Raw genomic sequence first — 20268 nt, forward strand, 5'->3', positions numbered from 1 at the left:
CCGAAATATCATAAGATTTTCTAGTACGGAACGTAAGGAGGAATTATCAAGTAAGGTTTAAGAATCATGGAGAAAAGGAGAACAACTCATTTAGGTACTTAACTGCTTTAGTTAAGTTACCAGTTTATATAGAGCAAGGTTACATAAGCATACCTATACTCGTTCGTCCTCAAAGTTAGAAAGGTAAAAAGCCAAATGGTCAAATGTAAAATGGTGTGATGTAATTAAAATTGTAATTAGGAGCCAGAAAAGCTTTTAAGATTAATTTAACATAACTAAAACACGATAGCCACGAATTTAAGATTTCTTTTAAAATATTCTTTCAGTACATTTTTCAACAAATTTAAAAATGTATTGAAAGAATATTTATTTGAATTTTATACTTTAAAGTTTAATCAAAATTAAACTTTACATTTAGATAAATTATTTTTGAGAAGAAGTTTGAGTGTATTTTGTCTTAGTGCTTATAGATCTAAAATTTTAAAACATAATAGCTTTTTTCGTTAAAATATTTTTCGCCCCTTTAAGAGTGTATTTTGCAACTCATTGAAAATTCGTGCGACCCTCATAAGTGATCTTACGGGAAATCCTGTTTTACTACATTAAAACACGACGAAACGTTTTAAGCTGCACGCTGACGAGGGTTCAATTTAGATTTGAATTTCACCAAAGAGAAGCAAATACTCTTTTCCCAGGGCTGCCGAAATACTGCCGAACTTTTGTAAATTTTGGTTCCTCCTCAAAACGTGTCAATTCAATGTCGATTTATCAAACAATGTATACCTATCGTAATGCTATCGTATTCAAAATATTATCAAAGTTTCAAGTATGAATAACTTCATACTTACTAACAAATAAGACTTCAGATTCTGTTCTGAGCTATTGATATTGTTATTTATAGTTTATCACTATAAGATACCAAGAAGCGTGAATGCTTGGTGGTTAAGACGTGCGCCTCCTATTCGGTAGGTCTGGGGGTTCAATCCCGGGCATGCACCTCTAACACTTCGGAGTTATGTGCGTTTTAAGCAATTAAATATCACTTGCTTTAACGCTGAAGGAAAACTTCTTGAGGAAATCTGCATGCTTGAGATTTCTCCATAATGTTTTCAAAGGTGTGTGAAGTCTGCCAATCTCAACTTGGCCAACTTGGTGGATTATAACTCCTTATTATACTGAGAAGATACCCGTGCAGAAAGCCGGCGACGGGTTGATCATTTTGATGATGAGTCTATACCAAAAGTCTAGATGTCTACTAATGTTATGTTGATTACAAATTCCCCGCGTAACGTATAGCTATTGCTGTTTCCATAAACTACTTGCTATTATCCACTAACAGCAGTGTATAGGTTTATCTAAACACTATACGATTAGTATCAGATGCTAGCAATAATAACCGAGGCCACGAAACTTGCTACATAACTTTGGAGACTAAGCTCTTTGAAGCAAAAGGGAATGTGCTGTAGTGTACCTCCTATATTGTAAGTAATTTCGTGTACATTATTCCTTACTTAGAGATGGTATTTAATAACTAAAGCTTAAAGGGATTATGTCATGTAAATCTTGTCGTGTTTTAAACCTTGCTAAACTTCCTTTTTTACTTTTACAATAATTTTAATTCACAATATTGCGCGTACTTTATAACACACGTGTACAATGCGCTTCATATCAAAGGCAGCAGATTAGGTATACTTTTTCACAAAAATCTCTCTTTGTGTTGTATTTCTCATTGCCGAGGGTCATAAACATAGGGTCACATAGGGCGTTTTGTCGGTTAGTAATGGGTTGGGTCCCCATATCCTTCCGCACAACAATTTGACTTTAAAATAGAATAAGAGAATTTTTTGTACTTACTTTAAAGATAATCTTGTGGAAATGTGTCCTTTTTATTAGTGACAAAAGAGATATCGCAATTGGTTGTACCCATAGTATGGGATAATATTATTGTAAATTGAACATTTGAAAACACCAACTTCCGAGTTTTTTGCTGATTCTTCTTGATAAGAACGGCCTTCCGAACCAACAGTGGTATATAATTTTGACGATTCAAAAGCATTTTTAAAAGTTCATTTTAATAAAAATACATTCTATTTCACATTCTCGTACCTAGATCTAATTTATCTAATAGAGCGCGTGAGAAAGTTAGCAAGAATAAAACGAGGGTGAGTAATTAGTAGCTATATTTTGTACCTAAACTGATTAAAATTCATGGAACTCATCGTAATTTATGCACTGTTTGAATTCGGCGTAGACTCTAGCAATTATTATCTTCATGAATGAAAATTTGAGTCGAACTGCTGCAGTAAATTCTGAGTTTTTGTTTGGTTAATTCTTGTTACGTGCTTAAGTTTGATTACCTGAAATAACATTAGCAGTCGTTCTATGGGCGAACGCGCCAATTCATAAAGGCGCCTTTTCACAAAAACAAGTGCACACGTTTGTAAAATATGGTATGGTGTAACCATGTCATTTGCTTAAAACTTTGGTGGACATTATTTCTTAATACGTGGCAGAAAATAATGTACATCGACCTTTAGAAGGAGAGAGGTGAGAGCGGATTTTTAGAGCATTGAACACAATAACATTAATTAATAAGAAATTAGGTAAAACTTTTAATGTAGGTATAGTCCGTACAAAATGAGTTCTCACGCGCCATTTTAACTTTCATGTTAAAGGTACGGTTCACCTTTTAAATAAGTACTAAAATTGTACTTTTGACATGGCAATTATTGAAACAAACAAATGAAGCGTGAGAACTCATTTTGTACGCATTATATCTACATGGTTTAATCACGTATATTTTACAAATCAAGACGTCGTTTCAAATAATAACACGCTAGATGGGTACTTCCAGCAGTGTTTATGTATGCGCTTTACAATATCCACGGATTTTAGCATCTTCCATAAATACTTCTTGACTCTCGCAGTTTATTCAAGTGTCTTCCTTACTGCACTCACGAGACGTTTTATAACGCCAAAGTTTTAACAAAATCCATTTAGTGGTCTCTAGTGCCTGCAAAATCTAAATATATAAAAGGAAAAGGTGACTGACTGACTGACTGACTGAATGACTGACTGACTGACTGACTGACTGACTGATCTATCAACGCACAGCTCAAACTACTGGACGGATCGGGCTGAAATTTGGCATGCAGATAGCTATTAGGACGTAGGCATCCGCTAAGAAAGGATTTTTGAAAATTCAACCCCTAAGGGGGTGAAATAGGGGTTTGAAATTTATGTAGTCCACGCGGACAACGTCGCGAGCATAAGCTAGTTATTTATAAGATAATTTCGCATCAGTATATTCAAAAGTTTTTTGCCCTTAATCCTGAGATTGTTTAGGCAATTTTAAGAAAGTGTTTGAAAAACCAAGAATTTAGTATGGTGATTCTTAAATGACTATGATTCTTCTACTGACTATGGTAAACTAGATCTACCAGCTAGTCCACGGTGCAGAGATCACCTATCGGATTACCAACGTAGGTTTAAGTAGCTTAGCAAACGCAATCGTTTGATAATCCCATCTTTCCGACAGCTCTCTGTACATAGCGTGTGTGGAGAGTCACAAAATAGCGGAACATGTTCTGCTTAAATGCATTGGCGTATCTGCCCAATGAAAAGCCTACATTGGCTCGCCGCAACACTTCCTGAAGTTCTTCAGACCTGGGTGGCTGGAGTGCTTCAGCCGAGAGCCATCTCACTTACAACGGACAGCTACCTCTAAGTGTGGAAAAGAAGCCCAGGATAAAGACGACGAAGATGAACACCATCTTTACTGAGATCTTTCTCTATAACAATAAGTTAATTTTAAATTCTGATGCAAATATGCGCTAAAAATTGGTGCGAACTAAGTACTTCGGCTATCTCTATGAATAAAAGATTTGTGACTTCACTTTGAATAGCTAAAGTAACTTCAGAATTTACATTGGCTAAAGCGTTGGCTTTGACACTTATGGAGTACTGAGATATAGTATTATATATAGCAAAGTGGAACTCTATATTATGCAAGCTTTAATGCTCCGATCCAGTTTCAAATGTTACAGATACCAACTTGGGTCAACGTCGCGTCGTGGAATCATAAATGTTAAAGAGACTACATGACTTTTCCTATGGATTACCATATATCCTATAATGATGGAGGAAGAACGTGTGACCTAGTCGAGACATCGCATGCTAATTGATCACGATTGTTAAGTAACGTTTACATAAGTTGGCAACTGGATGGGTGACCTACTTTTAAGGTCCGAGTTTAGCCATTTATTTTCTCCGGTGCATCACCCATCGTGGTAAATCGCTAACATCTGAAAAATAATAACTGTAAAACTTAACTGTAACACTGGAAATCTCGTCTTTTCAGTGAGTTGTACTTATGCGGCAGAATTGGTAACCTACAGCATCATTATCCCAAGAGAATTCCTACTATTGATTAACGGAAAGGGGTCACGATCCTAATGAGCAATACAACTACAAAGGAAGAACATCCTATAATTTTTTTTTCATCTATGATACGTCAAATATAATAATAAAAGCTAAACTGACAGATTGACATATTATCAATTTTTAATAGTTTAAATAACTTGGTCTTAGAACTTAAGATTTTGTACGTAAGTTTACGTACAAAATCTAAAGTACGTAACCTAAGAAAGGATTTTATTAAATTCTACTAGAATGAAACTAGCATATCCAGTATATCCATACTAATATTATAAATGCGAAAGTGTGTCTGTCTGTCTGTCTGTCTGCTAGCTTTTCACGGCCTAACCATTCAACCGATTTGGATGAAATTTGGTACAGAGTTAGCTTATATCCCGGGGAAGGACATATGCTACTTCCATACTATTATTATAAATGCGAAAATGTGACGGACAGATGTCTGTCTGTCTGTCTGCTAGTTTTTCACGGCCCAACAGTTTAACCGATTTTAATGAAATTTGGTACGGAGTTAGCTTACATCACGGGGCATAGGCTACTTTTTATCCCGGAAAATTAAAGAGTTCCCACGGGATTTTAAAAAACCTAAATCCACGCGGACGAAGTCGCGGGCATCATCTAGTACGCTAATATAAACGGACCCGTTAGTAAAATAGATATATAAAATATAATAAAAGTGCATCCTTAAAACCTAATTTGCATCTCTGTACAGTTAGTACAAGATTGAACAATGCATTTATCGTTTATCGTTTCGTTTACTCCTCACGGTCAATGTTTACGTATTGTCCGGCAGTATGAGTTGGCCATAACAGTCAGTATTGGACTCATCGAGTAAAAGAAATAGTAAACGTGATGGTCCAACTCTCGCCACAATTTGTCTCTCTTACACGTTCGCAAAAAAAGGGGGACAGATATACGCTGCCATTTTGTTGAGTTTGGCATTTATTATTTCGTTTATTGACGTTTTTGACAGATTGACAATGACAGATTGACAGCGTGACAATGACAAACAAGTGACAGTCCACCACTTAGTCTATGGTGTGTGTGTCTATGGTAATTTGTCTAAGATCACTAAAAACCTCAAGAAACTTGTGTCCAGAGCCAAATTTTCATCAGATTAAAAAAAAAGTTACCGCTTTCTAGTCTGTTACTCTGTCATTGTCAGTAAAAAATAAAACAAAACAAACCAACGAAACCAACATAACCTTTTATCATAACTGAAACTGAGAGTTGAGACTGAAACAAACGGAACAATCGCTTTAGTTTTAACTAGAAAACTGAAGTTTTACTGATTATTAGGTATATATTATTGTACGTAATACAACTTTGTAGAAACAACTTCGACAAGGAAGCTGACAGAAAAATAAGCTGGGCTGGGCAGCATTTGGAAAATTGCGTCAAGTCTTCAATTCGTCGATACCCCAAAGCCTAAAGACGAAAGTCTTTAATGAATGTGTCCTACCTGTGATGACGTATGGTGCTGAAACGTGGACACTGACAGTTGGCCTTGTCCACAAGTTCAAAGTCGCTTAGCGGGCTATGTTGGGTAACTCTGAGGGACAAAATCCGTAACAACGAAATCCGTTGGATGACCAGAGTGACTAACATAGCCCAACGAATTAGAAATCTGTACTGGCAGTGGGCAGGCCACGTCTGCCGCAGAACCGATGGGGCAGACGTGTTCTGAAGTGGAGACCGCGTATCAGCAAGCGCAGTGTGGGACGACCTCCAACCCGCTGGACTGACGACCTTAAGTAAGTTTACTCTCTCTCTTCGGATCACGCTCACATAATGTACTAATTACTAGGTAATACAAATCTCTTGATCTGAATTTGGACACATAGACAAGTGGCCAGGTTTGAAGAGTATAGTTAAATCATAACATAACTTCATATGTACCTACCTACTTAAATAATTACTGTCTACTAGGTACCTAGCATTAAATGAGTTCAAAAAGGGCTGAGCCATCATTAATAATTATATTTGTTAGAACAGTTTTGACTACTGACCGCTTGATAAATGACAACACATTTTAGACATAATCTTGTGGTACACTGAAGTTAAAGTTGCAATAAAACATCTAGGTAATCTATTACAGAAAGGCAACTCTTTAATAATCAATTCAGTTTTCTTTGTTTAAGACATGTAATTAAGTTCGGGACCTTGAGTTTGAGCTGTATTTTAGTGTATGTATAAAGGTTATCTGTCTATCTATCTGCTGGCTTTTTACAGCTCATCCGTTCAACCAATTTTGACAAAAGGTACAAAGATCTTTCATCCTGGGGATGGATATAGCCTATTTTTAAATAAACTAGGCTCTGAAAATCGAACAGTTCCCACAAGATAAATGAAGTTGCGAGTATAAATTATTTAGTGTGGAGCTTTGTTACATGCTGGAGAAGGAGATAGGCTACTTTTACCCTTTAAATCAGCGCGGATAAAGTCACGGGCATCATCTACTTATTAATTAATATTATAAATAAAACTTAGACCTCATTAAGATAGATAGTAAAATAAGAAGAATAGTTCTTGTCTAATTAGCAATTTAAAAAATTAAAGATCAATAATTTCTATTTTTTCAGTGATAACTGTGGACCAGTTAGTTACGTTATGTTAACAGCCTGTGAATGACCACACCACCTGCCTAATCCACTTTGTTAGAAGAATGCAAGTTGATTTTGCTGCATCAAGACTACACTCTACAGAATCCTCATAAGTCATCTAAGTGCAGTAACACTGCGCAACAAACTACAGTTTTATAACAATATAAAAATTTAATAGTAAATAAAATGTTTTTTGTCTCTGCTTTTCTATTATGAACATAGTGTTTTTATAGCTAGTCATGCCATAAGATTCTTTTATAGGCATTTTAATTCATACCTACATACAACGGGCTAGCTTTTGAGACTTGCCGCCTTGATGGAGAAAAGAAGAGGAGATAGGGACGTTCCGGAGTCTCTGGATTCATCCATACAAAACGTGAGTGAGTCTCTGGCTGAAGGAGTGAAGGGGTTGACTTACCCCGCCGCCCCCTACCGAGGCTGTTTTAAGTCAATGACAATTTTATCAAAATTAAAAATCATTTAAAAAAGTATACATCCCCGGCGGAAAATCACTCCTTCCAAGGGAATGATTTCCCTCCCCTCCCTTTTACCTCAGCTACCCCCATCAAGGCTGCACGTTTCAAAATGTTCATACAAATAAACAAAATTGAAAATTGCCTGTTACGTTCTCAATAAGCTCATAATTAAAAAAATTGTGAGCTAATCTTTGAAGTGTTGAACCGATTTTGATGAGACTTGGTGCACAAACAGTTGGGGACAGTGTGGCTAATTCTGTTAGACGAGGTCTAAATGTATTGCTATCCTTTTCTGCAGTGCAGGGAGCTTATGAAAGGAACAGCAATACACATAAACCTGTCATTTTAATTTAGTTTTGATCATAGATTCCCGGAAATATCCAGGCAGGCAAATTCCAGAATACTTTTTAACTATTATTAGTATCATCTGAAAACTTACTTTTTTTAGGATGAAATAAAACAAATTAAATTCTTTTGTTTAAATTTAAATTAGATACTATAAGTAGGTAGGTATGCGTATAAGTATTTTACATCAGCTGTAAAATTCATAAGGTGTATTTAAGTAGGTACATCATAAACAGTTCAAATTATATAGGTATTCTACAAGTCTGATGACCCCCAGGTTAGTTGCAGTCTTGACTCTTGAATTCAGTTAGGTTCTAGTGGCCCTAGCTTAGGTAGCTGGAAGATAGGCAACATAATCTGGTAAGTATAGGTTAGGTACCATAGATGATCTGCAACCTGAAAATAATAATTTATTTTAGAAAAATACTTAATATAATAAGCTAGCTAAATTTGGTAGGTAGGTCCATTTCATACAAAATTTTACTAACTTATACCCTTCTATACTAGATTGTGCCCGCGATTTTGTCCGCGAGGACTACACAAATTTCAATTAGATAGATCAGTCAGTCAGCTTTTCCTTTTTTATATATAGATAAATTAAGTACCTACTTTCTTGTTTGTGAATGGATGCAAGTAATGGTAGGTAGTAGGTAGGTATTTTCTGTTATTGTATGTATGTTTCTTAATATACCTGGTAGGTAGGTACCTACCTAGGTTTCTATTCTGGTGAAAAAATGGGTTGATTTTATCAGATGTAGGTACCAACTTATATGTGTTAGCGACATTGCTTTGCCTACAGTTGAATTTAAAAAAAGAATTACGGGGGAGATGAAAATGGCGGGCAGGAAAACCGGAGCTATTGATTTGAAGCAGGGAAAATTAGAATTTATAATTATGTCTTGAAGAAGTTAATAGTTTAAAACTAAGATTGAAGTTTATTAAGCATTGTCTAAATGGAATAAAGTCAGTTTCTATAAGTTGAGATAATTTTTATTATATGTATAATTGAATCATAAATTAATGTAAGTAGGCACCTACTTAGTAGGAAATTTGAGCCACACGTTTGATGTACCTACCCATAAGGCTTAGAATAATATTATGTAGGTATTAGGTACCTAGGTATAGGTAGGTAATAAATTGTGCATATCTTACCTTTGCCTCAATGATCAAGGTGTGACATACTCTTTGTGATCGATCTTACAACGCTACAAGTAAATGCATTCTGCGAGCTATATGTATGGATGGCTATCGCTGCACAAAATGATTCATCCGAGATGCACTATTATCATTATCTATCATTTTAGCCTGTGGATGTCTGTCTTCTACATCCAATCATCGCTGCACAAAATGATTCATCCGAGATGCACTATTATCATTATCTATCATTTTAGCCTGTGGATGTCTGTCTTCTACATCCAGTCATCGCTGCACAAAATGATTCATCCGAGATGCACTATTATCATTATCTATCATTTTAGCCTGTGGATGTCTGTCTTCTACATCCAGTCATCGCTGCACAAAATGATTCATCCGAGATGCACTATTATCATTATCTATCATTTTAGCCTGTGGATGTCTGTCTTCTACATCCAGTCATCGCTGCACAAAATGATTCATCCGAGATGCACTATTATCATTATCTATCATTTTAGCCTGTGGATGTCAGTCTTCTACGTCCAGTCTTGAGGCATCCTCATTCAGCCACTTCACGTTAGGTACCTACTCTATAATATGAACGGTCCATCGGTCGGTACCCCACTAGGTACTTGTAGGTATGCTGTGGTACCAAATCTCAACTCAGTAGGAACGCAGGCATGGATTGTTCACTGCCACTTCAACTTGCTGGGTGGTTTCGACTATGTGAGAACCTGTTTCTTTGACGGATGCTCAACCAAGTACGACAGGCATGGATTGTTCACTGCCACTTCAACTTGCTGGGTGGTTTCGACTATGTGAGAACCTGTTTCTTTGACGGATGCTCAACCAAGTACGACAGGCATGGATTGTTCACTGCCACTTCAACTTGTTGGGGGGTTTCGACTATGTGAGAACCTGTTTCTTTGACGGATGCTCAACCCAGTACGACAGGCATGGATTGTTCACTGCCACTTCAACTTGCTGGGTGGTTTCGACTATGTGAGAACCTGTTTCTTTGACGGATGCTCAACCAAGTACGACAGGCATGGATTGTTCACTGCCACTTCAACTTGCTGGGGGATTTCGACTATGTGAGAACCTGTTTCTTTGACGGATGCTCAACCCAGTACGACAGGCATGGATTGTTCACTGCCACTTCAACTTGTTGGGGGGTTTCGACTATGTGAGAACCTGTTTCTTTGACGGATGCTCAACCCAGTACGACAGGCATGGATTGTTCACTGCCACTTCAACTTGCTGGGGGGTTTCGACTATGTGAGAACCTGTTTCTTTGACGGATGCCCAACCCAGTACGACAGGCAAGGATTGTTCACTGCCACTTCAACTTACGGGGGGGTTTGGGCTATGTGAGAACCTGTTTCTTTGACCGATACACTGCGCACATCACAAATTACGCCGCTGAACCAAATTTAAGTTACACAATCACGACGGTTAGCTTTGACTACCTTCCCAAACATTCTCCTTGCCTCCGTGGGCAAATTAAGGCACTTCACTTATTAAATTTCATCATTTTGTTTAATTATCAATAAGCTTTCACGCTTCTCTCACCGAGTATTTTTTGGTGAGTTACAATTCGACTATCGACTCGTATCCATAAGCGAAAATGACGTCATTTACTAGTTTTAGGACGTCAAACTTAGGACTCGTACTGCCAAATTACTCGATATTGGTATTGGTGTAGGTAAACGCAAACCATTCTCGATGGTGACGTAGTTATGTGGTAATTGGTATCGTAAAGTTGAAAGCTATACTCGCAAACACTCGATCATCTTTAGTTCGCAATATTTCCGCTGTGTCGCTGCCTGTAGATGTATGGAAACAGTCGATTTCGACTTTGGTATTTTTAAAACTATGAAATCTTATACTAACTGTACTGTACAGTTAGTACAAGATTGAACAACGCATTTATCGTTAATGGTTTCGTTTGCTCCTCACTATCAATGTTTACGTATTGTCTCACAGTATGAGTTGGCCATAACAGTCAGTATTGGACTCATCGAGTAAAAGATATAGTATACGCAATGGTCCAACTCTCGCCACAATTTGTCTCTCTTACACATTCGCAAAAAAGTGAGACAGATATACGCTGTCATTCTGTTTAATTTGGCATTTATTATTTCGTTTTCTGACGCATTTGACAGAAGATTGACAGCGTGACAGTGACAGGCAAGTGACAGCCCACCGCACACTCTATGGTATGTGTGTCTATGGTAATTTGTCTAAGATCACTAAAAACCTCAAGAAACTTGTGTCCAGAGCCAAATTTTCATCAGATTAAAAAAAAAGTTACCGCTTTCTAGTCTGTTACTCTGTCATTGTCAATAAAAAATAAATCAAAACAAACCAACATAGAAACTGAAACAAAGGGAACAATCGCTTTAGTTTTAACTAGAAAACTGAAGTTTTACTGATTATTAGGTATATATTATTGTACGTAATACAACTTTGGTAGAAACAACTTCGACGAGGAAGCTGACAGAAGAATACAGCTGGGCTGGGCAGCATTTGGAAAATTCGTCAAGTCTTCAATTCGTCGCTACCCCAAAGCCTAAAGACGAAATTCTTTAATGAGTGTGTCCTGCCGGTGATGACGTATGGCGCTGAAACGTGGACACACAAGTTCAAAGTCGCTCAGCGGGCTATGTTGGGTATCTCTCTGAGGGACAAAATCCGTAACAAGGAAATCCGTAGGAGGACCAGAGTGACCGACATAGCCCAACGAATTAGCAATCTGGAGTGGCAGTGGGCAGGCCACGTCTGCCGCAGAATCGATGGCCGATGTGTTCTGGAGTGGAGACCGCGTATCAGCAAGCGCAGTGTGGGACGACCTCCAACCCGCTGGACTGACGACCTTAAGTAAGTTTACTCTCTCTCTTCGGATCACGCCCACATAATGTACTAATTACTAGGTAATACAAATCTCTTGATCTGAATTCTGACACATAGACAAGTGGCCAGGTTTGAAGAGTATAGTGAAATCATAACATAACTTCATATGTACCTACCTACTTAAATAATTACTGTCTACTAGGTACCTAGCATTAAATGAGTTCAAAAAGGGCTGAGCCATCATTAATTATTATATTTTGTTAGAACAGTTTTGACTACTGACCGCTTGATAAATGGCAACACATTTTAGACATAATCTTGTGGTACACTGAAGTTAAAGTTGCAATAAAACATCTAGGTAGTCTATTACAGAAAGGCAACTCTATATTACACTTTAATAATAATCAATAAAGTTTTCTTTGTTTAAGACATGTAATGAAGTTCGGGACCTTGAGTTTGAGCTGTATTTTAGTGTATGTATAAAGGTTATCTGTCTATCTATCTGCTGGCTTTTCACAGCTCATCCGTTCAACCAATTTTGACGAAAGGTACAAAGATCTTTCAACCTGGGCATGGATATAGCCTATTTTTTAAATAACCTAGGCTCTGAAAATTGAACAGTTCCCACAAGATAAATGAAGTTGCGAGTACATGCTGGAGAAAGACTTAGGCTACTTTTATCCCGGAAATCAGTGTGGATAAAGTCACGGGCATCATCCACTTATTAATTAATATTATAAATAAAACTTAGACCTCATTAAGATAGATAGTAAAATAAGAGGAACAGTTGATTGTTTAATTAGCAATTAAAAAAATTAAAGATCAATAATTTCTATTTTTTCAGTGATACCTGTGGACCAGTTAGTTATTCAAAGCCTGTGGATTACCACACCACCTACCTAATACACTTTGTTAGAAGAATGCAAGTTGATATTGCTGCATCAAGACTACACCCTACAGGATCCTCATAAGTCATCTAAGTGCAGTAACACTGCGCAACAAACTACAGTTTTATAATAATATAAAAATTTAATAGTAAATAAAATGTTTTTTTGTCTCTGCTTTTCTATTAAGTACATAGTGTTTTTATAGCTAGTCACGCCATAATAGATTCTTTTATAGGCATTTCAATTTATACCTTCCTACATACAACGGGCTAGCTTTTGAGACTTGCCGCCTTGATGGAGGAAAAAAAAGAGTAGATAGGGACGTTCCGGAGGGTCTCTGGATTCACCCATACAAAAAGTGAGTGAGTCTCTCGCTGAAGGAGTGAAGGGGTTGACTTACCCCGCCGCCCCCTATCGAGGCCCGTTTTAAGTCAATGACAATTTTATCAAAATTAAAAAATCATTTAAAAAGTATACGTCCCCGGCGGAAGCTCACTCCTTCCAAAGGGAATGATTTCCCTCCCCTCCCTCTTACTTCAGCTACCCCCATCAAGGCGGTACGACGTTTTCAAAATGTTTATTCATACAAATAAACAAAATTGAAGATTGCCTGTTACGTTCTCAATAAGCTCTGTGAGCTAATCTTTGATGTGTTGAACCGATTTTGATGAGACTTGGTGCACAAACAGTTGGGGACAGTGTGGTTATTTCTGTTAGACAAGGTCTAAATCTATTGCTATCCTTTTCTGCAGTGCAGGGAGCTTATGAAAGGAACAGCAATACACACATAAACCTGTCATTTTAATTTAGTTTTGATCATAGATTCCTGGAAATATCCAGGCAGGCAAATTCCAGGATACCTTTTAACTATTATTAGCATCATCTGAGAACTTATTTTTTTAGGATGAAATAAAACAAATTAAATCATTTTATTTAAATTTGAGACTATAAGTAGGTAGGTATGAATATAAGTATTTTACATCAGCTGTAAAATTCATAAGGTGTATTTAAGTAGGTACATCATAAACAGTTCAAATTATATAGGTATTCTACAAGTCTGATGACCCCCGGGTTAGTTGCAGTCTTGACTCTTGAATTAAGTTAGGTCTTAGTGGCCCTAGCTTAGGTAGCTGGAAGATAGGCAACATAATCTGGTAAGTATAGGTTAGGTACCATAGATGATCTGCAACCTGAAAATAATATTTTATTTTAGAAACATACTTATATAAATAAGCTAGCTAAATTTGGTAGGTAGGTCCATTTCATACTAACTTATACCCTTCTATACTAGCTTGTGCCCGCGATTTTGTCCGCGAGGACTTCACAAATTTCAATTAGATAGATCAGTCAGTCAGTTTTTCCTTTTATATATGTATATATATAGATAAATTAGGTACCTACTTTCTTGTTTGGGAATGGATGCAAGGAATGGTAGGTACCTAGTAGGTGGGTATTTTCTGTTATTGTATGCATGTTTATTAATATACCTACCTACTTCACCTCTATGAGGTAGGTAGGTACCGAATAAGTTTGAAAATATTCAGTTAGCAGGTAGGTACCTACCTACCTAGGTTTCTATTCTGGTGAAAAAATGGGTTGATTTCAATCAGATATAGCTGTACCAACTTATATGTATAATTGAATCAATCTTCTTGGTGAACTGTTTTAAATGATGGTAAAATAATGTAAGTAGGCACCTACTTAGTAGTAAATTTGAGGCACACGTTTGATGTACCTACCTATAAGGCTTAGAATAATATTATGTAGGTATTAGGTAGGTAATAAATTGTGCATATCTTACCTTTGCCTCACTGATTAAGGTATGACATACTCTTTGTGATCGATCTTCTAACGCTACAATTCTACCTTAACATTCAGTAAATGCATTATCTGCGAGCTATATGTATGGATGGCATGGCTATCGCTGCACAAAATGATTCATCCGAGATGCACTATTATCATTATCTATCATTTTAGCCTGCGGATGTCTGTCTTCTACATCCAGTCTTGAGGCATCCTCATTCAGCCACTTCACGTTAGGTACCTACCTACTCTATAATATGGACGGTCCATCAGAGAACCTGTTTCTTTGACGGATGCTCAACCCAGTACGACATGAATGGATTGTTCACTGCCACTTCAACTTGCTGGGGGGTTTGGGCTATGTGAGAACCTGTTTCTTTGACGAATGCTCAACCCAGTACGACAAGCATGGATTGTTCACTGCCACTTCCACTTGCTGGGGGGTTTGGGCTATGTGAAAACCTGTTTCATTGACGGATACACTGCGCACATCACAAATTACGCCACTGAACCAAATTTAAGTTACACAATCACGACGGTTAGCTTTGACTGCCTTCCTAAACATTCTCCTTGCATCCGTGGGCAAATTAAGGCTCTTCACTTATTAAAATTCATCATTTTGTTTAATTATCAATAAGCTTTCACGCTTCTCTCACCGAGTATTTTTTGGTGAATTACAATTCGACTATCGACTCGTATCCATAAGCGAAAATGACGTCATTTACTAGTTTTAGGACGTCAAACTTAGGACTCGTACTGCCAAATTACTCGATATTGGTATTGGTGTAGGTAAACGCAAACCATTCTCGATGGTGACGTAGTTATATGGTAATTGGTATCGTAAAGTTGAAAGCTATACTCGCAAACACTCGATCATCTTTAGTTCGCAATATTTCCGCTGTGTCGCTGCCTGTAGATGTATGGAAACAGTCGATTTCGAGATTGGTATTTTTAAAACTATAAAATCTTATACTAACTGTACTGAACTCATCTGAATCTCGCGTAGGTAGGTGCAGGCTTTCATGCATTTATAATTCCGCTTTTAGCCTCCACTTATATTTATATGGAGTTTGACATTGTTTTCGTATGAAATACTGAAACGCTTAGATAATACTAAACTTATATCTAAAATTGGAGCTTATTTTGTTTTACCTCGCTTTCAGAGTAACTATGCTTTATGAGTAGGTAGTCTGGGTTTAAGCAAAACTGAATTATGCGCTGCAACTGTTCCAGCAGTCGCTTGCATTATCTCCACTACTTACTTTACCATACTATGTTAGCTTTCTTTATACATAATATACTACATAGATAAACTTCTGTAATTCACGTTTCATTTTGTTAAATTTTGTAAACTATTCATCAAAACAAAATACTTATAAACGTAGTGATTATATACTCTTTGATACTTATAGTGTGCCCAATTTATGAAGTCGTGGTTGTCATTTTAAAAGTGCTCATTTAAAGAGTTCTATCCTATGCTGGCTCAGTGGAGCAGATAAAATCTTGGCTTTTTGGAGACGACGGAAGAAAATCGTACTGTAAGAAGAGCATACATGGTCTAACGTGGGTGATACCATAGATAAATTAAAACCTGTTGGACGCCCTAGGTATCAATGGTGACTGCATGAATCGTGTTTAAAAACCTTAAAGGCCTTAAAGATTTATTTAAGTTTTACTTAAGAGAGGTTTCGGATTAGCATTTTTTGAGCGTATACGCCCGTTTTCTACGCGTATATACGCATATCTTTAGTATAATACGCATCTCGTACGAGCGTAGACGTGTTTATAAGCGCGAGCTTTGACAGAAAATCATCCATTTTGCTACTGGCTGACTCACTGGTTAGAGCGATCACGACAAAATGAGCGCGTTCGCCTTAATAAATAAAGCTCAAAATATGTAGCGTGTCTAAGAGCATATAATTATGTCAAAACGAGCGTAAAATGCGCAAAAAAGTAAATCTGAAACCACGCGAAGGTTGCATCCGTGCTCTACTGGGGCCTTTTAAATAGGCTTTAAGTATAACTTCTCTACTTTTTCTTGGCGAGTATGTTAATAAATTTTTATCTGTTTTATAAAATAAATAATAGTTTAATTAATGTTTTAGTTTAGCAACAATAAAGGAATGACCTTTTATTAAATAGCATCAACAGTATTAGTCCTAGTCAGAAACTAGGTTACGATTTTGAATAGAAACTAATTACCAAGATGATATTCAAAGTTTGTGATTAATGGCTGAATATACCTATTGTAATAAAGACTTTGTTTAGTGACTAGTCGAGTGTAATGTCGAGATTACGATATTCTATATCTTTTTCAACCCATGACTGTCTGATTTTTGATACAATTGTTTATAGAGTGAGTCAGCACGTGCCAGACCTTCGCCATTTTATAAAATCTTAAAGTTTCTCTGCGTGGCTTTAACGGTGAAGGAAAACATCGTGAGGAAACCTGCATGCCTGAGAGTTCTCCATAATGTTCTCAAAGGTGTGTGAAGTCTACCAAATCGCACATGGCCAGCTTGGTAGAGTATGCCCAAACCCTTCTCACTCTGAAAGGAGACTCGTGCTCTGTAGTGAGCTGGCAGCGATGGGTTGATCATGATGATGATGATAGTTAAAGACCTGAAGTGTGACATAGGCTACTTTTTATCCCGGGAAATCTAAGAGTTCCCACGGGATTTTAAGAACCTAAATCCACGCGTACGAAGTCGCGGGCCTCAGCTATTTATATAATATATTGTCGTCTATGAAACACCACTGATTAAAACATAGTTTACTGAAAGTTAAAGTATAAAATAAAAGCGTAAATCAAAAGGTACGTCTAATACAAGAATCGAACAATTTAATACCTCGTATAAAATATTCTGAGCCGGGATGAAATGCAATTGCACTTACATAATATATAGCTCCGAACGTAACCAGGAAAGGGAGGACTTTTCAAATAAAAGCATCGGGCTTAGCACGCCCGCTCCGCCATCCGAGATATAGAAAGTGCTCGTAAGTTCTCCTAAATAGCTTTGAAACTTGTACTTACTTAGTAGGGGTGAAGAAAGCTGCTGAATAAGATGGAGAAACATCTTAATAAGGTGTTATGTGATTTAGTCTGAGGAGTTATGTAGTTGGATCCGAGGATAATACAATTATTGGGATACTGCCTTTTCAATAAATACAAATATTATGTAGTCTTGCTCAAAGGAACACGTGTAGGTATATTTTGTACAATAAATATTCTATTCGTTATCCTTTCCATCCATACCTACTCTATATACTTTTACTATACTTACCTACTAATATTATGAATGCGAAAGTGTGTCTGTCTGTTTGTCTGTCTTCTAGTTTTTCACGGCCCATTTATTTAACCGTTTTTGATCAAATTTGGTACAGATGCGAGCTGTCTAGCTTGCATCCCAGGCACATGCTACTTTTGTCCCGGAAAATGAAAAAGTTCCCACGGTATTTTTAAGAAACCTTAATCCACGCGGACAAAGCCTCGGGTATCATCTAGTCAATAATTAAGGATTTTAAAGTAATGTTAATCACAAGAAATACACAAAAACAGTCCAGTAACTGGATATTTGCAGTTTAAACTCCTAACGAATTTTCAATGTAAGAAAAACTTGACGCTTTTTTAAGTTATATATTTTCAGGGCTACGTACCTCAAACTTGGACGATCTAACCTAAAAACGAAAATAGGAACCCTTATAGGATCACTTTGTTGTCTGTCTGTCTGTAGTGTCTGTCAAGAAACGTATAGAAACGTAAACGTATACTTACCGTTGACCTTGAATCATGAAATTTGGCAGGTAGGTCTTATATAGCACACGAAAGGGGAAAAATCCGAAAACCGTGAATTTATGGTTACATCACAAAATAAAATTAATCACGAACACATAATTAGTATATTCAAATTTCAAAGTAAGATTAATGTACCAAGTGGGGTATCATATGAAACTTTCTCTTTACTCGTTTATTCTAAAACAGATTTTATTTATTTTAATCCATAATCGTTTTTGATTTATCGTGCAAAATGGCGAAATAATACGACTGTAGTACGAAACCCTCGGTGCGTCAGTCTGACTTGCACTTGGCCGGTTTTTTTGTATTTGAACAAAGTTTGATTTTTTAAAGACTCAGTAGGCTACGATTAGAATTGCAAATAAAAATATTTTGTACGTTACGTTTTCATTCTCATAAAGAATTTTTTGACTCTGCCGTAACTTAAAACCGGCTTTAGACGATCAATCTCGATAGATGAAATTTCTCATCCATTAAATTCAGTGACATAGTAACTTTATAAAAGTGTACATTGCGCTAACTATGTTGAAAATTTTATCGCTTCTAAAGACTAAAAAATTTACGACTAAAAATGTGAGAGTGACGTCTGCTTTATTACTTTCAGATATTTTAGAACTGTGATAAATTTTAATAGCAAACTTTATTGTGAAATGGATTGTTTATTTTACTGACTGTGTTTATTCACAACTTGAAGTTTCATCCGCGTGGATTTAGATTTTATAAAAATACCGTGGAAACTCTTTGCTTTTCTGGGATAAAATTTAGCATATGTCCTTCCCCGGGATCTACGCTACGGGGGGACGCCCTGCACACCCGCACAGCCCCTACGCTAGCCCGCACGGGTGACGAGCGGGGCGTGCCCCCGCCTCATACCTCGATTGCCATCATCTCAACCTGTCGCGGACTAGCCGTGAAAATGGAAAAGTCGATGACCAGAAATTTCAGCCTAAGCACGCCCTAAGCTGCTTTTCAAGCTGAGACATCAATATGGGACCAAAATGCCTTGGCTTGGCCGTGAGACCTATCGGCCGTCAAGTAAATCCTTTATAAACGTGCTGACTACACAGCAGAAAGAATAACCAACACTTTATCAAGAAGATTTGTTGCGAACGACGCTCTTTTCACATGACAATTTGTACGACGAAATGTTTTAAATGAACGTGTATTTAATGTATCTTTGTGCTCTTCAAATGTAAATGTCTGCGGGCGTTTTAATATATGAAGTAATATTTATTTTCTGTGGTAGCATAATTTATATGAGGTTGTATTCGATTAAAGGTTAATGGAATTGTAATGATTATTTGTATTTGTAGGCTTTTATTAGGGTTCCGTACCTCAAAAGGAAAACGGAACCCTTATAGGATCACTTTGTTGTCTGTCTGTCTGTCTGTCGGTCTGTCAAGAAACCTACTGGGTAGTTCCCATAGTCCTAGAATCATGAAATTTAGCCGGTAGGTAGATCTTAAAGCAGGCATTAGGGGAAAAATCAGAAAACCGTGAATTTGTGGTTACATCACACAAAAAAAATTTAATAGTAGTCATGAACTAAAAATTAGTATTTTGTACAATTTTCGAAGCAAGATAACTATATCAAGTGGGGTATCATATGAAAGGTCTTCACTTGTGCATTCTAAAACAGATTTTTATTTATTTTTAGACTTGATAGTTTTTGAATTATCGTGCAAAATGTCGAAAAAATACGACTGTAGTACGGAACCCTCGTTGCGCGAGCCTGACTCGCACTTGGCCGGGTTTTTTCAATAATGGCGAGTGGTTGGTGATGATGATCATGATGATGATTAATGTTTGTAATGATTAACTCAATATCTACGTCGTAGGTACACTTCACTGGTCGCTGATTTTAACACTCGTTTCCACCATAAGTAATTAAATTTATTTTTATTACACGTCAGATCGATCTGTTATTATGCAATGCG

The 20268-nt window shown here is 37.0% G+C and overlaps 1 protein-coding gene and 1 long non-coding RNA gene across 4 annotated transcripts in view; both read left to right on the top strand.

Moving 5' to 3' along the window:
- unc-13 overlaps nucleotides 1-20268 on the top strand; it is a 394380-nt gene that overhangs the window by 143922 nt on the left and 230190 nt on the right. The window lies entirely within an intron of this gene.
- On the top strand, nucleotides 10940-12918 carry LOC138403497 (uncharacterized). Its single transcript, XR_011237754.1, has 2 exons — nucleotides 10940-11872; nucleotides 12690-12918. It is a non-coding gene; the product is annotated as an uncharacterized lncRNA (long non-coding RNA).

The sequence above is a fragment of the Maniola hyperantus genome, chromosome 17, assembly GCF_902806685.2.
Source record: "Maniola hyperantus chromosome 17, iAphHyp1.2, whole genome shotgun sequence".
Lineage (NCBI taxonomy): Eukaryota > Metazoa > Arthropoda > Insecta > Lepidoptera > Nymphalidae > Maniola > Maniola hyperantus.